The sequence below is a fragment of the Rutidosis leptorrhynchoides genome, chromosome 3 (assembly GCF_046630445.1).
Source record: "Rutidosis leptorrhynchoides isolate AG116_Rl617_1_P2 chromosome 3, CSIRO_AGI_Rlap_v1, whole genome shotgun sequence".
NCBI lineage: Eukaryota > Viridiplantae > Streptophyta > Magnoliopsida > Asterales > Asteraceae > Rutidosis > Rutidosis leptorrhynchoides.
Genome location: NC_092335.1, coordinates 350239777 through 350252531, shown reverse-complemented (window position 1 = coordinate 350252531; position 12755 = coordinate 350239777). Strand labels below are relative to the sequence as shown.

The window sequence follows — 12755 nt, the reverse complement described above, 5'->3', positions numbered from 1 at the left end:
ACTAAAAACGTCTATAATAGATTTCTAGGAATAAGATATGCATATATATATATATATATATATATATATATATATATATATATATATATATATATATATATATATATATATATATATATATATATATATATATATATATATATATATATATAGTGGTAGGATCAAGAGGGAAGTAACCATTCGGGGGGAAGCGGGGGGAAACAAAAACTTTTTTTTTTTCATTTTTTGAAAAAACTTTGTTCACGAACATTATAGATGAGATGAAAATATGAACATTTAGTAGAGACACTTTGTGATAAATGCTTTTATTTTGGCAAGAAAACGCTCGAAGAAGTAATATATAACAATTGTCGTGTTTTTCGAGCGTATTTTGAGGTTTTAGCTATTGGGGTTTAAATATTATGGTTTAGATATTAGGGTTTATAGGGTTTAGATATTAGGGTTTAGAAATTTAGGGTTTAGGGTTTAGATTTAGGGTTTAGATTTAGGATTTAGATTGAGTTTTTAACACGAGCGGTTTAGAGTTTTGGGTTTAGGGTTTAGGGTTTAGGGTTTGGTGTTTTGGGTTTATGGAATAAACTCAAAACACCAAACACCAAACCCTAAACCCTAAACCCTAAACTCTAAATCGGGCTAAATTTTACTTCACAAAACATGGAAAAAAAACGTTCATATTCTTCATGAACAATATTATCTTGAATGTTATTTTTGTCGATCGTTTTTCCGCCTAAATAATAACATTCATCACGAAGTGTCTCTTCTAAATGTTCATATTTTCGTGTAATCTTGATGCCGGAAAAAAAAATTCAAAAAAAACGAAAAAAAAAATTTTTTCTTCCCCCCGCTTCCCCCCGATTGGTTACTTCCCCATTGATACTGCCTATATATATATATATATATATATATATATATATATATATATATATATATATATATATATATATATATATATATATATATATATATATATATATATATATATATATATATATATATATATATATATATATATATATATAATAATAATAATATGAAATATTATATATTATAGTTGTTAGAATTAATTATGTAAAATAACATAATTTGTTATATCAATATTAATATTATTAAATTATATTATTAATATCATTATTATTATTATTTATTATTATCATTATTATTTTATCCTTATTCTTATTATTATTTTGATATTATTATTAATATTAATATTAATATTAATACTACTATTATTATTAGTATTTTTATTAACATATTTATATTTATTAATTAATTATAATCTTGCAGATAAAAATGAAATCAATTGTATATCCCTATCTGTTTATTATTATTTTTCCTCACTGAATGAAACTTATATACTTCCTGTCTGCAAGATTTTAAACGTCGACTTCACAAAATCAATTAGGATCAAATTTAACTGTTAAATCATGTACTTAATCATACTATATAATTTACCTACTGCCATTTGAGAATCAAAAACAGAAAAAAAAAATTGAAAATACAGCTCGTACCCTGTTCTTGAGCCAATTTAATCAAAAACTCGATTTCGTATTGAATTTCAAAATCTATAAATGGGGTTGTGCTAGAAATCTTCCACTTAAACTATCTGTAAGTTTTCATGCTCCAATTTCTTATATAGAATTCAAATTTTTGAGTCAAAGATTAAAATTCAAAAAGTCAAAGATGGTGTTCATCATAAAATTTGAAATCGTTCTAATGTTTCTGGTATAATTGATGATCCATAAAGATTATAGGAATGATTTACAACAAAATTCATGTTGTAATCATAGTCTATAACAGTTTTAAATTTAAAATTTGATTTGAAGTTACTCGTGTTCCTGACAGCGTTTAGCAACAGCTCAAATTCGAATTTTAATTCAAAATCTTTAAATGCAGTTGTGGTTGAAATATTTAACTCAAACTATCTGGAAAATTACAAATTTCAATTCTTGATAACGAGCTCGAATTTTGGAGTCAAAGTTATTGTTTTAAAAGTCAAACAGAAGTTGTTCGATTAAATTAGAATTATCTGTTACTTTTCAAATTTAATTGAGAATCTCAGAAGTTTATAGGAACGATTTGAAACCTGTTTCATGTTATAATTGTAAGCTAAAACTATCTAGAAATTGAAATCATGATTTAGGTTTTTATTTTCTATTTTGTCGAACCCGTACAGCTATTTTGTTATTTCTTTTAACTGAGATTGTTAATTTCAATTACATGATGTTTGGAATTGAGTTTCAAAGTTAAAACGAACATTAATTTGAATTTAGGATTGGTTCTGGTCGACTTGAAAATTTGAAGAAAGTGAAGAACTGGAAACCGAAACAAAATGGGTTAAATATATATTGGGGGCAATATTAATCAGAAAAAACGAAACAGCAGAATGGTCTTGTGAGTGTTCGGGTATTCGAGAGGTCACGGGTTCGAGCCTGGTTCGGAGAATTTTTTTGTTAGAACAAGCTTTTAAGGTAGTTTTTATTATCAAATTATTATTATTATTATTATTATTATTATTATTATTATTATTATTATTATTATTATTATTATTATTATATTATTATTATTATTATTATTATTATTATTATTATTATTATTATTATAAACACTAGTATGGATATCATGATTATGATTAGTATTAACATGATTATTTATGATTATAATTATATGTATATCATTAAGAATATAATCATAAGTATAAGCTGGCATATGATAATGATAATTATGATTTAAATATGATCCTTATATATATATATATATATATATATATATATATATATATATATATATATATATATATATATATATATATATATATATAAGGGTAGGATCAAGAGGGGAGTAACCATTCGGGAGGAAGCGGGGGAAAGCAAAAACTTTTTTTCCCGTTTTTTGAAATAACTTTGTTCACGAACATTATAGATGAGATGAAAATATGAACATTTAGTAGAGACACTTTGTGATAAATGTTTTTATTTTGGCGGAAAAACGCTCGAAGAATTAATATATAACAATTATCGTGTTTTTCGAGTATATGTTGAAGTTTTAGCTATTGGGGTTTAGATATTAGGGTTTAGATATTGGGGTTTATAGGGTTTAGATATTAGGGTTTAGAAATTTAGGGTTTAGGGTTTAGATTTAGGGTTTAGATTTAGGATTTAGATTGAGTTTTTAACACGAACGGTTTAGAGTTTAGGGTTTAGGGTTTAGGGTTTAGTGTTTTGGGTTTATGGAATAAACCCAAAACACCAAACCCTAAACCCTAAACCCTAAACTCTAAATCGGGCTAAATTTTACTTCACAAAAAATGAAAAAAAAGACGTTCATATTCTTCACGAACAATATTATCTTGAATGTTATTTTTGTCGATCATTTTTCCGCCTAAATAATGACATTCATCACGAAGTGTCTCTTCTAAATGTTCATATTTTCGTGTGATCTTGATGCCGGAAAAAAAAAATCCAAAAAAAACGAAATTTTTTATTTATTTTTTTTCTTCCCCCGCTTCCCCCCGATTGGTTACTTCCACATTGATCCTGCCCATATATATATATATATATATATATATATATATACTCATAAAAAGAAAGGTTTGTTTAGTGTAGCAGGGTAGCATTGTAATTTCACTGGACTAAAAAATTCTCCTGGCTTCTTGTTCACGATATTGCCACTTGCGAGCTTTTTATTGGTAAACTACAAGCTTTTGACACATGTCTTGAAAAATGCCACGTTTCCAACCATGAATTATCTCCACTTTTATTTCACTCATATAGCATCCATGTACAGAAACAGATATCGACTTCATCTTCTTTGTTTTATCTTTTTGGAACATATTTTTGTAATTTGTAATATATGCTTCTTCAATATAAAAGAATTGCAGCTAATCTGTTTCTTTGTTTCTATTTGCTTTTTTAAACCCTCATCTATCGATTTTCATGGACTTTGGGGTTTAATTTCTTTAGCCTTCATCTGTTGATTTTCATGAAAATTAGGGTTTTAATTAGATTTTGATTTCATTTTCATTGCAGATGCAGATATCAACTGAAGGTTATTTGTATCAAGTGCGTTGGACGATAATCCAACTCAAGGGAGCGATTAAATGATTCGAGAGGATGTTAGGACAGTGAAGAATTGAAGATTATTAGGTTCGAATTGGGTAACTTTTTTTTTTTATGTTTCTGTTGTTTTGTGTTTTCTTAATTGCAACAGCAAGTCAGTATGACTAACTTTATAAGTTTCATGTGTTTGGTATTTTTTTTTTTTCTTTTATGTATATTCAGGTGGTTTAACTACACTGAATTGGGTGTGCTTAATTGATTTGTGGTATTATAAACGTGTGCTCCTTATTTTTTAGTGTACAATTTAAGTTGTAGTAACATCAACATCATGTTCTTGGATTATGCTTACACTTCATTGGAAGAATGTGGGTGGCAGGTATTTTTATAGTTATGCTTTTGAAATTTGTATGCCTATCTTCAACTTCCATTAAAATAGGGTTGATCATTTCAATATTAGATATTAGGGCACAGTTTTTCCCAATTTCATCGTCAGTCGAACTTTTGATACAAAAAGTTTAAAATTCCGTTTATACATATAACATATGTAATAGAAAACTTAGAATTATAATAATAAGAAAATCTTTTGTGTAGCTGTAGGACTTGACACTTAAATAGTAAGCTGATTTTTAAGGTTGGTAATGTAGGTGAAACGATAACCATTGTTGGTGACCCCTATCCTACGTTGTTGAGGTACTTAGATTGTACACGTTCCGAGCCACGTTATGTGTTTCAGGATGATGTTTTTTTTTTTCTTTCCAGTTTTAGATTATGGAATATGTAAGCTCGATTAAGTTTCAACTTTAGTGATGAGTTTGGTTTAACAATGATCATTTAATAAAAGCATAAACTCAAAAGTGGCTCTGAATTGTTTTTATTCATTGTGTTTTGTTCTATTCAAAGCTTAGATCAAGAATCCTAAACCACCGAGTAATACATCTCTGTTTGCCTTTTGCTTTTGCTGACTTTGGTGTCTGTTCATTTTACCCAAGCAGGGATCAAAGATTGGTTCTCTTCTCGTGTTTAAAATTGACCCACTTTTTAGCCATATGAATTCTTAATTGTTTATGTATGTAACTCGGAGCATTTTTCTATGCATTTGTGTGAACTTTATGTTGAATGTCCTTGAAAATGACCATGTCAACCTGCATCAAGTCGAATTCTCCTTTACATGGTAGCCGAAGACACGGGCGGAGCCAGGATTTCAAGTCGGCGGTGGCACAAAATAAATTTAAGTTTATCAAGTTACAGAAAGTTATTCAATAACTATGATTCAATACAAACATTTGTGCATCGCATTAGTATATAATCAATATTTATTAAGTTGTATGTAGAAACACATAAAATTAGTATATAATCAATATTTATTAAGTTGTATGTAGAAACACATAAAACGAACAACCAAGATTCTAGCAACAAATAAATGACGAATAATAAATTTAAATTTATTTATGTATAATTACTTAAAACAAAGTGCAAGTATTACTTCAAGTGAAAGAAAAAAAACAGCGATCACTATAAAATTAATATTCAAATGTGTTGATTATGTTTTGGTCAATACTCCCTATAGGATACTACCTAATTATTTTTAACCGGAAAGAAAATTAAAAGCAGCAGCTATGCAGTTTGTTATTTAGAACCATGCAATTCGTTATTAATCCATTACGGAGTATTAAAGAATTGAACCAATATATATTATAATATGTTGAGTGTGATATTATTTGGATTCACTCCATGGCACTATTTCTGTTGGATGGTGGCACAAACCTAAAAGGCCTTGAAATTTATAAGGACCAAAGTTTAATAGTTCCATAGTAATGCATAAAGTGAAGAATTTAGTGGTGGCACGTGCACCCTCACATTACTACTTGGCTCCGCCTCTGGCTGAAGAGACGACTAATGAAGGGGTCAATGTGTCTTAAATCACAAACTGGGCCGTGCATATGCACGGCGTTTAGCCTCCTAGTGTGTATATATATATATATATATATATATATATATATATATATATATATATATATATATATATATATATATATATAGTGGTAGGATCAAGAGGGAAGTAACCATTCGGGGGGAAACAAAAATTTTTTTTTTTCGTTTTTTGAAAAAACTTTGTTCACGAACATTATAGATGAGATGAAAATATGAACATTTTGTAGAGACACTTTGTGATAAATGTTTTTATTTTGGCGGAAAAACGCTCGAAGAAGTAATATATAACAATTATCGTATTTTGAGGTTTTAGCTATTGGAGTTTAGATATTAGGGTTTAGATATTAGGGTTTATAGGGTTTAGATATTAGGGTTTAGAAATTTAGGGTTTAGGATTTAGATTTAGGGTTTAGATTTAGGATTTAGATTGAGTTTTTAACATGAACACCAAACCCTAAACCCTAAACTCTAAATCGGGCTAAATTTTACTTCACAAAACATGAAAAAAAAACGTTCATATTCTTCACGAACAATATTATCTTGAATGTTATTTTTGTCGATCGTTTTCCCGCCTAAATAATAACATTCATCACGAAGTGTCTCTTATAAATGTTCATATTTTCGTGTGATCTTGATGCCGGAAAAAAAAATTTCAAAAAAACGAAAAAAAAAAATTGCTTCCCCCCGCTTCCCCCCGATTGGTTACTTCCCCATTGATCCTACCCATATATATATATATATATATATATATATATATATATATATATATATATATATATATATATATATATATATATATATATATATATATATATATATTGATTATGATAAATATATTATTAACATTATCATTATTATTAAAAACTATCATTTTTATTAAAATAATTAGAATTCTCATTATTATTATTATTAAAAGTATCATTTTTTGTAAAAGTATTATTTTTATTATAATTATCATTATTACTAAAAACATCATTTTTATTAAAGTTTTCATTATTACAAAAATTAACATTATTATTAAAACTATCATTATTTTTGTTATTACTATTATTATATTTATCATTATTATTATCATTATTATTATTATGAATAGTATGATTAATTATTATTATTATAAGTATTATGAAAATAATTAAAATTTAGAATTTATATATAATATGGAATTATTAATATTATTATTATCCTTGCTATTATTATTATTATTATTATTATTATTATTATTATTATTTTTATATACGTATGGTATTATTAATACAACAATTGAGATGGCTATTATTATTATCAAAATATTTATATAAAACATATATAAAAGTATGTATAAATAATATATATTACTAATATTGATATATATAAAATTTGTTCGATTACAAGTATATGTTTTAATATATATATATAATTGATATAGGTTCGTGAATTCGACGCCAACCCTGCATTGTTCAGTTTCGTCGTATGAATATTTTTACTACAAAATATCGTATCGTGAGTTTCATTACTCCCTTTTTAAATGCTTTTGCAATATATATTTTTGGGACTGAGAATACATGCGCTGTTTTATAAATGTTTGACGGAATCGACACAAGTACTCGAAAATTACATTCTATGGTTGGATTATCGAAATCGAATATCACCCCTTTTAGCTTGGTAGCTTAAGAATTAGTTTGGACGTTATAATTGCCTACTAATTGACGCGAATCCTAAAGATAGATATACGTACCTTGACAAGTCCCATTCGGGGTACGCATGCTTTAGTACTTCGATCAATATATACTGATTGCGACGGCCGGTATATAGCATACTAATTGCGATGAGCCGGTATGCGGGGGATATTCTATATGCATCATGTTAGTTCGGTTATCAAGCGTTCACCATATGAATGATTTTTATGCAGATTGCATGATGTTTATGAAAAATGGAAATGAAAATCTTGTGGTCTATTAAAATTATGGAAATGACCGATTATGATAAACTAATGAACTCACCAACCTTTTTGTTGACACTTTTAAGCATGTTTATTCTCATGTATGAAAGAAATCTTCCGTTGTGCATTTGTTCATTTTAGAGATATTACTTGGAGTCATTCATGGCATATTTCAAAAGACGTTGCATTCGAGTCGTTGAGTTCAACAAGATTATTATTAAGTCATTTATAGTTTGGATATATTATGAAATGGTATGCATGCCTGTCAACTTTCGTTGTAATAAAAGTTTGTCTTTTAAAAACGAATGCAATATTTGTAAAATGTATCATATAGAGGTCAAATACTTCGCAATGAAATCAATTATTATGTAACGTTTATAATCGATATGAACGGGGCATTTCACTCACCTATTGGGTTGCACATCCGGTCATCATCCTCTCTCCTGACAATGAAGATTCAACTATCTCCAATGCATTTAGCACCAACGGCATTTATCATTAATTTAGAAATGTTGGTTAAGATTAGGTTTAAGGGCGGGTAGATACAACACTTGTCCTAGAATTAAAACTTATTATGTACTAATGCACTTGTTATGATTATTATGTTGTCACTCTTTTACTTTCTATATTGGTTCAAGGGGGAGCCATACTTTTGATAAGCATGTACAGTTCAAGGGGGAGCATTACTCTAGGGCACGTTTAGTTCTAGGGGGAGCTAACTGTAGTGACCCGAACTTTTCCATGTTTATATATATTAATTGAGATTGATATTTACATGATTAAATGTTTCCAACATGTTAAGCAATCAAACTTGTTAAGACTTGATTAATTGAAATATGTTTCATATAGACAATTGACCACCCAAGTTGATCGGTGATTCACGAACGTTAAAACTTGTAAAAACTATATTATGACATATATATGGATATATATATAGTTAACATGATACTATGATAAGAAAACATATCATAAAGTATATTAACAATGAACTACATATGTAAAAACAAGACTACTAACTTAATGATTTTTAAACGAGACATATATGTAACGATTATCGTTGTAAAGACATTTAATGTATATATATCATATTAAGAGATATTCATACATGATAATATCATGATAATATAATAATTTAAAATCTCATTTGATATTATAAACATTGGGTTAACAATATTTAACAAGATCGTTAACCTAAAGGTTTCAAAACAACACTTACATGTAACGACTAACGATGACTTAACGACTCAGTTAAAATGTATATACATGTAGTGTTTTAATATGTATTCATACACTTTTGAAAGACTTCAAGACACTTATCAAAATACTTCTACTTAACAAAAATGCTTACAATTACATCCTCGTTCAGTTTCATCAACAATTCTACTCGTATGCACCCGTATTCGTACTCGTACAATACACAGCTTTTAGATGTATGTACTATTGGTATATACACTCCAATGATCAGCTCTTAGCAGCCCATGTGAGTCACCTAACACATGTGGGAACCATCATTTGGCAACTAGCATGAAATATCTCATAAAATTACAAAAATATGAGTAATCATTCATGACTTATTTACATGAAAACAATATTACATATCCTTTATATCTAATCCATACACCAACGACCAAAAACACCTACAAACACTTTCATTCTTCAATTTTATTCATCTAATTGATCTCTCTCAAGTTCTATCTTCAAGTTCTAAGTGTTCTTCATATATTCTACAAGTTCTAGTTACATAAAATCAAGAATACTTTCAAGTTTGCTAGCTCACTTCCAATCTTGTAAGGTGATCATCCAACCTCAAGAAATCTTTGTTTCTTACAGTAGGTTATCATTCTAATACAAGGTAATAATAATATTCAAACTTTGGTTCAATTTCTATAACTATAACAATCTTATTTCAAGTGATGATCTTACTTGAACTTGTTTTCGTGTCATGATTCTGCTTCAAGAACTTCGAGCCATCCAAGGATCCGTTGAAGCTAGATCCATTTTTCTCTTTTCCAGTAGGTTTATCCAAGGAACTTAAGGTAGTAATGATGTTCATAACATCATTCGATTCATACATATAAAGCTATCTTATTCGAAGGTTTAAACTTGTAATCACCAGAACATAGTTTAGTTAATTCTAAACTTGTTCGCAAACAAAAGTTAATCCTTCTAACTTGACTTTTAAAATCAACTAAACACATGTTCTATATCTATATGATATGCTAACTTAATGATTTAAAACCTGAAAACACGAAAAACACCGTAAAACCGGATTTACGCCGTCGTAGTAACACCGCGGGCTGTTTTGGGTTAGTTAATTAAAAACTATGATAAACTTTGATTTAAAAGTTGTTATTCTGAGAAAATGATTTTTATTATGAACATGAAACTATATCCAAAAATTATGGTTAAACTCAAAGTGGAAGTATGTTTTCTAAAATGGTCATCTAGACGTCGTTCTTTCGACTGAAATGACTACCTTTACAAAAACGACTTGTAACTTATTTTTCCGACTATAAACCTATACTTTTTCTGTTTAGATTCATAAAATATAGTTCAATATGAAACCATAGCAATTTGATTCACTCAAAACGGATTTAAAATGAAGAAGTTATGGGTAAAACAAGATTGGATAATTTTTCTCATTTTAGCAACGTGAAAATTGGTAACAAATCTATTCCAACCATAACTTAATCAACTTGTATTGTATATTATGTAATCTTGAGATACCATAGACACGTATACAATGTTTCGACCTATCATGTCGACACATCTATATATATTTCGGAACAACCATAGACACTCTATATGTGAATGTTGGAGTTAGCTATACAGGGTTGAGGTTGATTCCAAAATATATATAGTTTGAGTTGTGATCAATACTGAGATACGTATACACTGGGTCGTGGATTGATTCAAGATAATATTTATCGATTTATTTCTGTACATCTAACTGTGGACAACTAGTTATAGGTTACTAACGAGGACAGCTGACTTAATAAACTTAAAACATCAAAATATATTAAAAGTGTTGTAAATATATTTTGAACATACTTTGATATATATGTATATATTGTTATAGGTTCGTGAATCAACCAGTGGCCAAGTCTTACATCCCGACGAAGTAAAAATCTGTGAAAGTGAGTTATAGTCCCACTTTTAAAATCTAATATTTTTGGGATGAGAATACATGCAGGTTTATAAATGATTTACAAAATAGACACAAGTACGTGAAACTACATTCTATGGTTGAATTATCGAAATCGAATATGCCCATTTTTATTAAGTCTGGTAATCTAAGAATTAGGGAACAGACACCCTAATTGACGCGAATCCTAAAGATAGATCTATTGGGCCTAACAAACCCCATCCAAAGTACCGGATGCTTTAGTACTTCGAAATTTATATCATATCCGAAGGGTGTCCCGGAATGATGGGGATATTCTTATATATGCATCTTGTTAATGTCGGTTACCAGGTGTTCACCATATGAATGATTTTTATCTCTATGTATGGGATGTGTATTGAAATATGAAATCTTGTGGTCTATTGTTACGATTTGATATATATAGGTTAAACCTATAACTCACCAACATTTTTGTTGACGTTTAAAGCATGTTTATTCTCAGGTGAATATTAAGAGCTTCCGCTGTTGCATACTAAAATAAGGACAAGATTTGGAGTCCATGTTTGTATGATATTGTGTAAAAACTGCATTCAAGAAACTGATTTCGATGTAACATATTTGTATTGTAAACCATTATGTAATGGTCGTGTGTAAACAGGATATTTTAGATTATCATTATTTGATAATCTACGTAAAGCTTTTTAAACCTTTATTTATGAAATAAAGGTTATGGTTTGTTTTAAAAATGAATGCAGTCTTTGAAAAACGTCTCATATAGAGGTCAAAACCTCGCAACGAAATCAATTAATATGGAACGTTTTTAATCAATAAGAACGGGACATTTCAGTTGGTATCCGAGCGTTGGTCTTAGAGAACCAGAATTTTGCATTAGTGTGTCTTATCGAGTTTGTTAGGATGCATTAGTGAGTCTGGACTTCGACCGTGTTTATTTGAAAAAAATGATTGCTTAACAAATTTTGTTGGAAACTATATATTTTTAACATGTGAATATTATGTGATATATTAATCTCTTAACGCGTTTGATATTATGTGATAGATGTCTACCTCTAGAACAAGTCCCATTGACTCACCTAATAATAATGAAGAGTCAAATGTAAATTGGAATGATTCGTGGACTGATTCACAAGTTCTCGAAGAGGAACCGGAAGAAGAGTCGGAACCGGAAGAAGAATCGGAACCGGAAGAAGAATCGGAACCGGATGAAGAAATAGAACCAGTGGGGGAAATAATAAAACGGTTAAGTAAAAGAAAATCCTCAACCAACCGACCAAGGTTAATTATGGTCAATGGTGTTTCCGCCAAGGAAGCAAAATATTGGGAGGATTACCAATTCTCCGATGAATCGGATTCCGACGAGAATTCCGATGATGTTATAGAAATTACCCCAACTGAATTTAAAAAGGCAAAAGAAAATAATAAGGGAAAGGGCATAAAAATAGAGAAATCTAATTCCAACCCCGGTGAACTTTATATGTATCGTCAATGCCCGAAGTCCTTAAGTTGTAACAATGACCCGGGAACCTCTAAACCACCAGGTTTTTCTAAACCAATGTGGACAACGACGGCTCGTATTAGGGGAACATCATATATCCCTAGAAACTTGGCAAAACGAACCAAAACCGAAGAAGAAGAAACGAGCGAGTCGGAATAAGATAGTTGTATTCGTGTGGTGTAATATATGTAATATAGTGTTCTTATGCTTTAT

The 12755-nt window shown here is 29.0% G+C and overlaps 1 long non-coding RNA gene across 1 annotated transcript; it reads left to right on the top strand.

Annotated features, from left to right (window-relative positions):
- Positions 1-4085: 4085 nt before the first annotated feature.
- On the top strand, positions 4086-4943 carry LOC139897560 (uncharacterized). The gene is made up of 3 exons (XR_011776653.1): positions 4086-4142; positions 4278-4431; positions 4700-4943. It is a non-coding gene; the product is annotated as an uncharacterized lncRNA (long non-coding RNA).
- Positions 4944-12755: the final 7812 nt, after the last annotated feature.